Source organism: Pogona vitticeps, chromosome 1, assembly GCF_051106095.1.
Source record: "Pogona vitticeps strain Pit_001003342236 chromosome 1, PviZW2.1, whole genome shotgun sequence".
Taxonomy (NCBI): Eukaryota; Metazoa; Chordata; class Lepidosauria; order Squamata; family Agamidae; genus Pogona; species Pogona vitticeps.
The window spans coordinates 54,585,448-54,599,461 of record NC_135783.1 but is presented as its reverse complement, the minus strand read 5'-3'; positions in this window follow the sequence as shown (position 1 = coordinate 54,599,461).

Genomic DNA, 14,014 nt, shown 5'->3' with positions numbered 1-14,014 from the left:
GAGCTTTGCCCCAGGGCACCAACATTTAGGAGGCACTGAAATCTAGAGCAGAATTTACTCATGAACCTATTTTCTTTCCTTTCCTTTCTTTTTAAACCATAAGCATTACCTTTCTTGTAGGGGGATATTACATTCTTCTCTTCCTTCTTCATGGCGGATTTGTACCCATACCTCAGGGCAGAGAAGGCGGGAGAAGGTCCCATTTGCCCTAGGTCCTCAAACTGCTAGCTATGGTTCATGGGATGGCAGTGAATGGGAAGAAATTTCTGTGGCAGCTGCTATTTGTTAGATCCAGCCCTAAACCCACTGCATCAATCATGCAGCAGGCAGATCGCTACAGAATAATTTTGCCTTAATATTGGCCAGTGTGCTGTACAATATCTTAAGAGATATCTTGAATATGGACTAGTTCTGGTGAGCAAACACTAGACTTTTCCTCTCTTTTTCTTTATGGATCTGACTGAGAGTGCATTACACAGTGCAGGAAAGGTGAATTTGCTAACATTCACTTGATGTGAAATCAAATTGGAGTATTTGAGTCTCTCTACTCAATTTAAGTGGCTGCACTTAACACTGAACTGTTTGCTTGCAGTTCTACATACAGTCCTGCAGGTGGTGCCGTTAAAAAGAACGGCATTAACAAGTGGTGCTAAGGCTCCTTCCTACAATTTCCTTGATTCTTACCCTGTTAGCTTTAAAAAATCCTGTTGTGGCCAGAACTTTCCTTTCTTAAGCTGTTTTTAAAAACAAACAAGCAATCAAACAATGTTGCCCATGGAAGAGAAGCTTTAAAAAGAAAAAGAAGTTTTGAAATAGAGGTTTTCCAGGAAGACCATGCCCTGGTGCTTTACCTGTGTGAAGCAAGAGGCAAGGGGGAAAGTGCTTTGACACAAGACTGCTTTGTGTGTGTGTGTCATGGCTCATCCTCTCTAAATTGGTTCAAGCAAGCACACATCTGAACCAATGTGAAAGGATCTGTAGTTTGAAAAGGAGAAGCCTTCCCAATGGAGGGGAAGAACTATGGTTTGGGGGAGAGAACTCCAGAGTGATTCAGATTTTCCATTGCACCATTTGATCAACAGGAAAGAAAAATGCAGATCACATCACCCAAAACTTGTAGGATTTACCAAATTTTTAACTAATGTGGCTGCCGCCTGATAGTTATCTGAGGTACACTTTAGATGTTGCCACTAGGCAATAAATGGGTCTTTGGTCTGATCCAGTGTAGACCATTTTGTAACACACACACAAAAACAGTATTCTTCTACACCTTCCTGAACGGTGCTAAAATATGGGGTACTATATTTCTACCACCACATGGCACAGTCATAAAAGGAGTGAAATTTCTCCATTTTGAAGTAAAGGTAATTTTGCTTTTATTATCCATCTGAGGAGTGACTATACATTTGGCTACAAATTTGGTGGGTAGATCTTCTCCCTTTACTGTGAGGGAAATGTTCTCTTCTTTTGGGAGCCTGCCCAATAGATGCAATTCAAAGTCTGGTACTTTTTGGATAGAAAGGAAAATAGAAAACAGGGGCTAAATCCAATGTTAGTCTATATGGAGTGGGCCAATTGAAATTAGTGGAACTGCAGCTTGTTGTCAAGACCTATCTCCATTCATTTCCGTCAGTCTGCTCTAGACAGGACTAGCTAGAGAGAGAGAGAGAGAGAGAGTGAGAGAGAGAGAGAGAGAGAGAGCAGAGTAAATAAATAAATAAAGCAGGATTTCAGCCTTCAGATCACATCACTTAAAAAGTTTCCAGCCACACCATGGTTTATGCAGCAGAACAAAACAGGCTTTGTGGGGGTGGTGAGCAGCACACATTTTCCTTGCAGCTGGCACTGGAGGTAAAATAGCTCTTCTGCCAGTTGTGGCCTACTTCACAGATGTCCTTTTGTTCCCTTTCACAGTAGCCACAATTTTTGCTTAAAGTTTCCATCCCTTTTCTCTTTCCTAATGTAGGCAAATGCATGCCAAATCCCAAACAAAACAAAATCCACTCCTAGATACAAGCCAGTACCTTTTTTTTTTTTTTTGGCTTTGGGCGTTGAATAAAGGTAATGATGAGAAAGCAAGACTTTCACAACAAACGGCTACATTTATTTGCGATCAATTGACCAGTATAGGAATTGTCCAAAATATAAAGAATTCTGTGATCAGAACAATTTGGTAACATGATCTAAAGGGATGGGGAGAGATAATTCATTGAAACAGGTTATTTTATTCTATTTTAGCATTAATATTCATTTTGACTACAGTGAATAAAGAAAATAAATCAAACAGGCAAGGAGTTGCAAAGTTAAATTTATGGTCATGCCTCATGCTATGGTGTTTTGGCCATTTTCGATATAAACAAATTATTCATCTATCTTGGAGAAAATTTCCTCTAACTTAAATTTACATTTACATTATATTGCTGCCTGTACAGATGGCAACATCTGCACCTATGGCATCTGATTCAAGAGATGTCCTGTTATTTATGTGTAATTACCATAGTGTGGTTGGTAGTTCCTGCCCAACTGGAAAATAGGAACAGGCTGAAATACCCTTAAGCAAGAGACCAATTTTGTCAATTGACCACTGCAGAGAACTTTTTAAGTTATACTGCAATTTTTTAAATATAATTTTGTGCTGATAAGTGTGTGTGTGTTAATTGAACTCTCCTCTTTTTCAGTGTTATTTTCAGTAGAAGAGGAAGTCATGTTTTAGAACTGCCAAATATAGCAAACTACATCTACAGATGGGCTGTTCTGCAGCTGGAGGCTTTTACTTTGTAGTATTTATTTTAAATATCAAAGCCAACCCACCAAGGCTAAAACGAAGTGGGCAAAATTCACAATGTGTTGGCTCTTAAGCAAATAGCATTTGAACTTGGGGCTTTTTTTCCTTGCTGAAATGTAATTTTATGCAGATGAGCTTTGCACAAAATTCATTAAACAATTACATCCTGGTTTAGTTTTTATATTTTTGTAAGAGGATCTGCATAAGCATTAATTAGGTCTAAAACAATGTTACTGTGCAAACGGCAATGCTGATTGTTCAAGCAGTCTTACATTCCGCATCTGCTTTGGCATAGTGATTATATAGGTGCATGTACAGTATTACAAACGCCAGCTTGCTACATTTTAGCAGGGCTGGTGGATTTAAAGCAGCTCTGAACTTGATAATGTTCCTGTAGATAAAACTGTAAAGTGAAAATAAGTAGCAGTGGTAGATTGCAAAAATAAATTGCTGTTCCATTAAAAGGAAGACTCTCAAAAATGTGACTATATGTTAAATATGCAGTCCAACGTCCAACTGCTCACTCCTAAATTACAGAAACGATGTTCTCAGATCATATGATGTCCAAAAGAAAAAATGATGAACTACTCAAAAATAACTTTAGAAACTAGACATAAATACCCTTGCCTTCATTCAGATTCCTAATATTCAATAGCACTATAGGATTGCTTGCATCATCATGTTCATCCATCTAAAGGAATGTTTCGCCCTGATGTCTTGATCTGCGGTCCACCCCTAATTCTCAAAACTGTGTTAATACTGTATTAAGGTCTAAATCCACAACAATTGAGGCCAAATTCTGCTTCGGTTTACAGTATTTCAAACCTACTCATTTCAGTGAGGATTACGAGTGGAATGGAATTAGAAAGGGAACCCCTCTCATTCTACAAATAAGGCTCCAATCCTGTGCACAAGTCCCACTGATCTCAACAGAATGCACTTCTGCAAGAAATCTTATCTGGTACTTCTTACTTTCAAACCATGCATACTTGGGGTATCTTTCATGATATGGAATCTCTCTAAGTTGTGCATGATAATTTTCATTTGAAGTCTGGATGATACCACATATCATGTTGAACTAGCTTCACGTCCAAGCCAGGAGGATGTCAAGACAAGCCTATTCAACTACATGTCTATTCAAACTTTCTTCAAACTCTGCAAAAATACTCCATAAGCAATTTATTCCATAGCTATACTGGTTGTGTTTTTTTAAAATGTAAATTACCTTCCTGTAATTTAATATATTGCTTTTCTTCTACTGCATGTAGGTAGGGTAACTGCCCTGTCATTTTTTCGTGCATTGTGAGGCAAAGGGTCACCTCAAGTAGGATCAGAAGACTGTACTGCCTGACTCTCAAACAAAGACAGAAGAGCAAGAGACGGGAGTTATAGAAAGGGAATTGAGGAAATTAGAAATAAAGGAAGAGACTGAAGGGGGCACAAATCAGGCAGGAAAAGAGAAGCATGTTGGGGAAGAGAGGAGAAAGCAGAGAAAAAAGAAGAGCTTGTAGAGTTGATCCAAGAAGACCCTTGGACAGGGTGGGTGGAATTCAAAGTACCCCGTGAGTACACTGAAAGGGAATAGAGACGACAGATGTATAGAAAGCCACCTTACTGGGGGGAGACTGAGGAGAGAAAGCAAAAGAAAGAGCATAAAGCATGGGTAAATAGGGAAGAACAGAGAAGAGAAAGGCAGAGATGTATAGTGTGTCCGGAGAAATCCTGTGGGCCCACCCCGTTCAGACCCTGACGGAGGGGTCTGAAGGGGGTCAGTTCATGGCTCGATAAAGGGGGAACGCCAAGTAGGTTCGACATTCAATCCACAAAATTGAAGTGGGCAGATAACACGCCAGAGTTGATGGGTGCCAAACCCAAGTGCTCTCACGATGTTACCAGTTATTCTCCATTGTCATGCCATGAAGAGATACCCAGTTTTAATAACGTTAAGACTTATGATTTATTGTTGAATTTGGATGATGATAAACAAGACTCAAAAAGTGATGGAAACATGTTAAATAATAAACCAGTTTTATTAGAAGAATTGGGCGTGACGTTTGCTTCTTTGAACAAAGTTAAGAAAAAGGAGGTAGATGACAGGCAGCAAGATCACAGGCATTTGCTTTAAAATGTGAATCAGTTTTATCTTGTTCATCAGCTGTGGCCTTCCCATGATAGGAATAATCTGGCCACACTGATCCACTTTTTGATTACTATACTATGTTATATGGGAGGCTGAATTTGAGTACAGAATTTAGCTGCTAGAATTCTAGCTGGTTTGCCTCAATATAGCCATATTATTTTAGTTTTGGAGGAGGAACATCTCCCATGCATCAGAGCAGGCTAAATTTAAGAAACTGGTTTCTTTGTTTGGAATCCTAAATTGATTGAAACCCAAAGATCAGATTCCATTTTAACCTGTCCATGCATCAAGATAATTAGAAGAGGTACTTCTTTGTGTAACTACTACAACAAAAAATGTATTTATCATTTAATTCTGAAAAAGCTTTCTCTGTGGTGATGAAAGCTGGAAAAGGTCCAAAAACGGAAACTAAAATGCACAATTCTGTACAATGAAATGTTTGGACCTATTCAAAAGTATATTAAATTATGCATAATTTAAAGAAAGTGGGCTACTTTTTTCTTCCTCAGTACGTGATCCAATAAAGGTCATCCAACAAAGCCAAATGGTGAACAGAGAAAAGTATTACTTCTTCAAAACACCCTTATTTGAACTATGTAATTTGTTACCAATCCAAAATGTGTAGTGATGACACAAAGTTAAACAGATTTAAAGGAATGGGGAGTAGGCAAAATCAGTCCCATAAGAGTGCCTCCCTCTCACATCTGAAGAAGGGGACTTGTCCACAAAAGCTCACATTAAAATAAATCATTTAGTCTTTAAGGTGACACAACGTTTTTGTCTTTATTTTTCTTTTCTTTTTGCCTAGTATATTAACACAGGCTGACATGGCTACCTCTTGTAAAACTGCTTCTTAGTCCCATAGGTTATTTCATTGCCATGCATTTACTTGTGGCATGCTCAACAACCAATATATGTAGTAGTTTAGGCAGATATTTTTCTTCACTGCAGTTGGCTGAGTTGCTGTCGTTCTTTTCTGAGATACAAAATACTAGTTAGTATCTGGTAACTCTACTGAGTTAGGGCATAATAACTATCCAAGATATCTGAGGTTTGGCTGAACTCACTGCAAGTGAAGTTGAGTCTGTGCTGAATCCAAAACCTTCCCAGCCTGGGGAAATTGGAAATTATTTAGGACTACCCTTACCTGGCCTAACTTTGTGCCAGCATAAAGATTGTGAGTCTGGGTTGAGAGGATTTGGATTTGGTGTGACTCAGCTCTTCCCCCACACCTCCCGTTTTCTGCCTCTCTCTTGGCTCTTTTGCCAGCTGACCTAAACTAGCACAGCAGTTGTAGCAGCAGATCCAATTTGTCTCAGCAAATCTAAAATAAGCCAGCCTAAGAGCAGTCCAGCACAAGAGGCTACTTCTCATTCCAATCCCACGGCCACTAACGTATCTTTGAGTGCGAATTGCCTTGTCTATATCTCAGTCTTTCCTGTAAAAACAAGACAGACTTTTTCAGGTAACGCCATAACAATTAATGAGTGTGACCTCACATCGAGAGAAAGGAGGCCTATAAATAAAATAACAACAAAAATAAAACAAATAATAAACATGCATTATTTTGTAGAAATCAGAAGATGCCATAAAATACTTGTTTGCTGTGTGCAGAGTAACACAGCTGCCCCTCTGGAAGCTGCCTGTTTGGATCTCACTATAATTGACACAGTATCAGAGGTGATATTTGAGAATTTAATATTTGAGACATTTATCTGACAAGGACAATTATATCAGTTTTCCACTTCAGTTAGAATCAAGTCAGTCAGCAATTATGTGCCACAATAGCACTCAGTCCTCTTGAAATGGAGCCTTGTTTTACTACAGGAACAGGGTTTTTAAAAGTATTGCAATGAAATCAGTGCATTACACTAATGCAGTGGTATACTTACTGACTGACTGACTGACTGACTAACTAACTAACTAAATAACTAACTGACTGACTGACTGACTAACTAACTTTGGTGTGTAGTCTTTCACCACTATGTAAAATAGTGACCTCAGATACTGAACATTTAGGTTATTACTATTGCTAAAAGTAAGACATTAATAATTTAAAGTTGTAACCTCTAAAAAGTCAGCCCCATTCATGGTTTATATAGTATAGCAATGATTCCTATTCTACTGTATGAGTAGAACTTATTGGCTGTTCTCCGAAAACTCCAATTTCAAACCTCCACTGCCTTGTGGCTATATCCACTCATGGAAAAGGCTTCAGGAGTTAACCTCGAGGCAAAATCCGGAGCTGGAGTCCCGAAGGCAGCATGTGTCGTTCTGCCAACTCCTGCGACATTGCTGGAACCAGTTGTATTGGCTCTTGCCTTTCCATTGGACCATTTCAGCAATGTGGAGAGGGGGGATCTGCTGCTTGGGTAACAGCCTATCCTCCATATTACCTTACCCGGGCTTCATGCTCTGGAGAGGACACTCCTCGATTCAGAGCATGTTACCATAGTCTCTCGAGACTGAAGGATGCCTATGACTATTGGCTGCTACCATAATTGTACTATGGATTTCAGGATTAACTAGACTACAACTTTCCCCAACCATACTGTTACAATATTTTTCCCAGAGTAGATCAAAGTGGAGCAATCTTTACATCTTCCATTTCTATTCAGTGTATCTTGTCCTTTCTAGCCATCATTTCAGTTGACCAAGGAGAGCCCATAAACATCCTGGGAAGGCACCAGCAGTTACTTTGATCATTTTAGTCCTTTCACTATTTGGTTTTATGTTGTTCTCTATGTTTTGCTCCTGACATCCTCATTTTTTTTAAGAAGCTCACCCTTATGTGTCAGGCAGTAAGTGCCTGGGCTGTTCTATCTCAGGCCAGCCCATACACCCAAAACAGGAGCTCAGTACTGTATGTAGGTCAAGCCATTATTTTAGTCCAAATAGATCAGTCACCTTCTTAAGAGGGAGAAGGAAGGGGTGAGGTCATAAATGTTCCAGCAATCTGGGCAGGTAACATGGAATAACAGTAAAGAGGCAAAATTCCACATGATATCCCAAAAGGATCTGTGGCAGCAGATGCAGAATGTATAGCCTCCAGTCAGCTCTCCCGTTATTTCCAATTAGTGCTCAGAGAGCATTGCAATGTTGTCTAAACTTTTGCTCTAATTTTTTCAGCCTGTACCTCTCCCTGGAACAAATGGGTCTCACATCTACTGCACTCTCTTCACATTCTGATACTTCTCTGCCAACTCTACTGTTTCCAGAACAGTCTACTGTTTCTGGAACAGCATTGATTGCTGAGGCTTTGAATTCCTTTTCTACATTAACCTTCCATGGCTGCATGAAATCTTCTTCCTCTTCTGAAGCTGACTCAGCAAGGTGAGGCATGAAACACACAGTGAGATCACTACAGTCATTAGTGTAGATATGCCTAAGAATTCTAGGAAGCTAAATTATACTGAACCAAGTCCAACTCAGAATACACTGATTGGCAGCTGCTCTCCAGACTTTCAGACAAGAGTTTCCCCCAGTCCTAGAAATGCCAGGGATTGAATTTATCACCTTCAGCATCCAAAACACCACTGAAGTGCAGCCTCTTGGGTCCAATGCAGATACCTGATTAGTTTGGCACAATCAGCCTACAATCAAAAGCTTTGCACAAGCACACTTTGAGTGCATGACCTACTAGAGCACTGCCACTGCAAGGTCAGGGTGTGAACAATGATCCGATCACATGAAAATGTGATCTAGCTATCTATCAAAATAGGAACTTTTAATTCAAGCTAGAAATCCTACGCTTTGATGAAACACTGCCTACCTCTCAGAATAGTATGGAGTTCCTGGCACAGCCTTGCTAGGTGTCATTTTCCTTTGGATATGAAGCAGAGAGTGTACATACTAGGAGAACATGTAAATAAACAGGCATTAGATGGGGGAGGGGCTCTGACTCCAAGGTATCTAGCCTTTTGTCCCCCTTGATCTCTTCCCAAACTGAAAAATACCAAAACAGCAGTTTCTTACAGAGAGCCTACTAAGAATTCACTGCATGATCACCCCATACATGCAGGTGATCTGCCCATTCAGTGGATTATCCATAATTGCTAAGGGAGGGTGTGACAAATTTTGGGGCCTTCCAGATTTTGTCGACCAAAATCACCATAGCCAGTAGTGATGAATAATTGGAGCTGCAGTCTATCAACATCTGAAGGCCCACAAGTTCTCACCCTTGCGTTAAAGAAACAAAACTCCTCTTTTGTCACATCTACCATTCCTTTCAGGCATCACTTTAGGCAAAGCCATAATGACAGATCCAATTGTAGGAACAAGATGCTAAATTCAGAACAATACTAGCTTAGCATCAAAGTGACATTTTTACAGGTTTTAAAGTTTGGGCTGATGCCAGGAGTAAGCATGGGTCGTCCTAGGCACCAGTTTTGTATCACAGAAATAATTAAAACGGAAATGATAGTGACCTAGATAAGTTATTGCAGGAAGTTAGTTTCCACACATGCATATATATATAATCTGTGAGTTCATGTTAACTTATTCAGAGTACATCATGCTCCAGAGACAACATATCTCTTGAAAGAAATCCACTAGGGGGTGTAGAAGTTGCAATAGCTGCAGTGGAAGTTTTATTGGAAGAAGGGAGAAAATATGGTGGAATAAAATGTAATATATAGATCTCAGTAATAAGTAGAATATAAAAATTCAGTCTAATTCCAATCCTTTCCTGTGTTTGTGGCTTAACATGTGTCAGTTGGCACATTAACAGTAGCATATGGGTTGATCTGATGTGAGTTACTGCATACAGTATGTTATGTTCGGGTCTAAAGAGTGTAATTCTTTTGGATTAGTGTTGGCAGATTTCCGTGTTCCAAGGAGCCTCAAAATGTTATGTATCTATAGGATTTTTTTGTTGTACTTTTTTTACTGTAATGTCTGAACATATTATACAAATTTATAAATTCTTATAACATGCAACCTTCACGTGGCTATCACAGTGTTAGAAAGCATTTCTCTGATATTTAGATACCAAGAGATGGTGGCTTGTATTATATCAGAACACAGAGAGGATGCGTATGGAACTGCCTTATACTGACTGAGGCTGTGGGTCCATGATACGTCAGTACAGCTTGGTTTCATTCAGCCCAGTCCATTCTGTGTAGCTCAATCTTTTTACTGGCCATAATTCTCAGGTTTTTCATAGTCTTGCCCCCGCCCCCCCATTATGCCCCTGACTGAAGAAGGCACATTTCTCTAAATCCATTGCCATGCTAGCATTGAACTACTAGCACAAGGGGATTTTGGTCCCTGGGCCTATCCCCACACCTATCTTTGCTATGGAGGTCTAGAGTCTCCTAGACCTCCATAGCAGGTTTTAGGGGCACAAGGAAAACTGTAGGAGGGAAACAGAAAGCCCTCTCTTTGTTATACTGAAAGAAACAATTCCATCAGTGCAAAAGCTGTTTTGGAACTTGACCATTGTAGATATAAATTATACACTCAGTGACTAAGCAATGGCCTCTTATTTTCAAAATCAAAACTGCTTGACAGAAATTTCAGAATTTGAAACTGGACCCCTTGGGCCGCCATGTCATACCTAAATCTAAACACATAAAGAAGTGCCAAGTTTTCAACAGGAAAGCATTAGCTTACAGAATCCAAAAATCTGGGCAAAAGCACAGATGATCGATGTTTCTCTTAGTAAACATTATTTTTGTTCAGTAAAAATTGCAGCCCTATTATTTAATGCCCCATATAAAGGGAGTAATGCATTTTATACCTAGCTGACATACTATAGATTGGGAATTAGCAGTCCATGGACATGAACTGCCTCTCAGGAATTTCCCATGTGGAGCCTTTTGTTGGCTTTAAGCCTAAGGACTTTCCCCAAGAACACATCTCATCTACATCTCTGCCCATTAAATCCCTTATCTGTCGCAGCAACTCCCTTCTGCATGTTTAACTTTGTTATTCTTGCTTTCTTTTATTCGCTGCTTCCAGTGCTTGAGGACACATCCATTTGGAGTCTTAAAAAAAACTCTCTTTTTTAACTTGAACTGTGTATATTCTGGGTGAGAATATCCCTGTTGATAATTTCCATGTGTGGAGGGTTTTTATTAAGGTTATAGACACAGTTCTAATTAGGATTAGTGGAAATAAACTGATAATATTTTGTAACTTCAATGTGAATTCAAGTCTATCAACCACTGGAACAAATTTTATATCACTTCTGCTTTATAGCACATTGTTCACCTTTTTCTTGTTCTGATATGTTACGCTACCTGCGTGAAAAGGCAGACCAATAACAAAGCATAAGAAAGATCCTATAAAAGTAAAATCAAATTATATTAAATAAAAAATTTTAAAAATTGGTCTCACTGTTTTAGAAACCTATCCAATTCTTCAAAAAAAAAAAACTGATGAAAAAAAAGGATTCAGGTTCTGGGATTTCCCCTGTTTAGTGTCTCTCTGTGAAAGAGCACAAGAGTGAGCACAAAAGGATATCCTGGAGACTTTATTAGTAATTCTGTAAAGACCTACTGTATCCTCATCAACTAAACATTTTCCAAGATGGTACCCATTTGAGTATGTTGCAGCAAAAATTAAGAAATAAATCAACCCAGGTTGTCCTGTAGCATCATACAGACAAATGTGTTTTACCTGACATATGTTTCTGGCACTGCAGTCTACAAAAGGAGTGAAAATTCCTTGCAAAGTAAAATTTGTTAGCCTTTAAGATGTCACTAGACAATAAAGGGTGAAATCTAGTAATGTCTTTATCTAGTGGACAATGTTAGAAGATGACAGATTCACCCTCTGCCTGCAAGAGTGGAGTATGCTCCACTAGGGCAAATAAGTCATACATAGGCCCATCCCAGGCTCAAACTCACCTTCAGCCAACCCACCACTGCCTGCCTTTTTGCATGAGATGGGAAGAGTAAGGGCTCCATCTGGGTCCCCCTCCTGGGGAGGAAGAATTAAAAATGAGAGAATGAATATCACTGAATAAGCCAACTGCTTGGTTTTGAAGTGAGAAAAGAAAGGAACAGCAGCAGACATAAAGATTTCTATATTTTATTTATTTAAAATATTTTTACCCCATCTTAATTTTTCTGCTCTCCAGCTAAGGGGCAGGATGAACTAATGGGGTGGAACTGAGAGAATGTGTGAGTGCATGCCTGTCTACATGTGGGGTTGACATGCACACATGTATGTGAACACCAACTTTTGCACCTGCTTCTTCTCACCACAATGTGACTTTAACCACCCAAAGGGGACACACCGTTGCCCTGCAACCTCCCATTCACTCCCTAAACTCTACTCTAGAGACTCAGAAGGTGCTCCATAATAAATCTAGGGAAGGGGAAGAGAATAAGGAGCTTCTGTATTCACTTACATGGTCTGGGTTTCATTCTGAGGAAAAGTACTGGTTTAACACACTGGGAGAGAAGTCAAATAGTGAAGAGTCCAGTAAATACATACCTTTTAGGGCATGATTATATAGCCAATTAGGACCACTGTTGAGCTGGGTTAAGAAAAAATAAAATGAATTTAAAAATAAGGTGTCTCCATGATGTGAACAGGGAGGTTTCTGAGTGGTTTGTTTTGTTTTTGTTTTTTGTTTGTTTTTCGCTAGAAGGTGAGGCAAAATACTCCTCCACCAGAGGGTCATTTATTTTAAAATTCATGCCAAAACAAAATTATTTCAATCAGTTTGGCAATGTGTCTGAGTCAATTGTGTCTCCTCAGCAGAAGGGAAGAAATCAGAGTGGAGGAGGACCAGCTATGGCAGAGGCAGTAGGAGGAGCGCCAGGCCGGATCAGCTGTGCTGTATCCCAAATTAGCTGCTCAGGCCCACCCACCTGTTTGTCTCCTGTTTGCCCCCCTGACTCACCCATCCACTCACCCCACTGCTGCTCAGCCACTGGTGCTACACTATCACTATCTGACAATTCAGATGGTGTGTCCCCTCTGCTCACTCGCTCTCTCACTTGCCTGCCTGCCCACTGCCTGGATTGACTGCCAGGCCCCCACCCAGCTGCTGTCAACTACAGTAAATTGGAGCAAAATAAGCTAGACCTTCTGGGTGAATGGGAAAAAAGAGAGATGATTTCTCAGTGAAAAACACCATGCTCCCCATGCTTAGGCTTATGTTGTGTATTGCTGGATTTTATTTTGATTTTATCTATGCTAAATCTGATGCAAACTGTGAAGTAGCCAGTATAGTCACCATCTCACATAGGCTTTTCTCCAGATGAGAACTTCCTCATGGTGATCTAGGCAGCTTAATGACATCCACTCTCCCCTCATTTAGGCAACTCCTGCCACAGGATTTACAGTCACTGGCCCACTTCTATTTTTCATTCCTCCATGGTCTCTTGGAATGGAAATGCAACTGAAACCTTTTGAGAATCTAATCTTTATGTTAGTTATTGGCTCTGTAACAATTTATGAATGACAGATCCTACACATTCTTAGTAGAAGCAGCCAAAGGAAGAACCCCCCCACACACACTCCCCTTCTAGTATTTAGTGAAAGCTTCTCAGAACTAATTGTTAATACTATTTTAGGCAGGCAGTTAAGATAACACGCACACACAAAAGCTACTTCCTTCAGTCTCCCTTAAACAGTCACAATAAACATATGGCAAAAGGGTGGAGAGAGTGGGTAGAGAACTAATGTATGTGGACTGCAAACTATCAAGCAAATATATGAATGAGCAAGAATTTTGTACTTTGAATGCAAATCATTTGACACAGGAAATTCCAAAATATGGATGAAATAAGCTTTAAAATAAATTCAATAACTACAATATTCCCAACCTTCTCATTTATTACTTAAAAACCTGCCTAGAAAAAAGGGGCTTTGCTTGATGATGGAAGGACAAGAGGGAAGGGGCCCAACCTGGCTCCTCAAGGGAGTGCATTCCAAAGCCTGGAATCAGCCACTCGGAAGGCCCTCTCTCATATTCTTATCAAACTGGCTTGTGAAAGTGGTGGGATTGAAAGAAGGACTTCTCCAGAAGATCTTAAAAGACAAGGAGGCTCTTATACAGTAGTACAGTCCAGGGCCCAAGCCGTATAGGGCTTTTAAGTAACAATCAGTACATTGAATTGGGCCCAGAAACA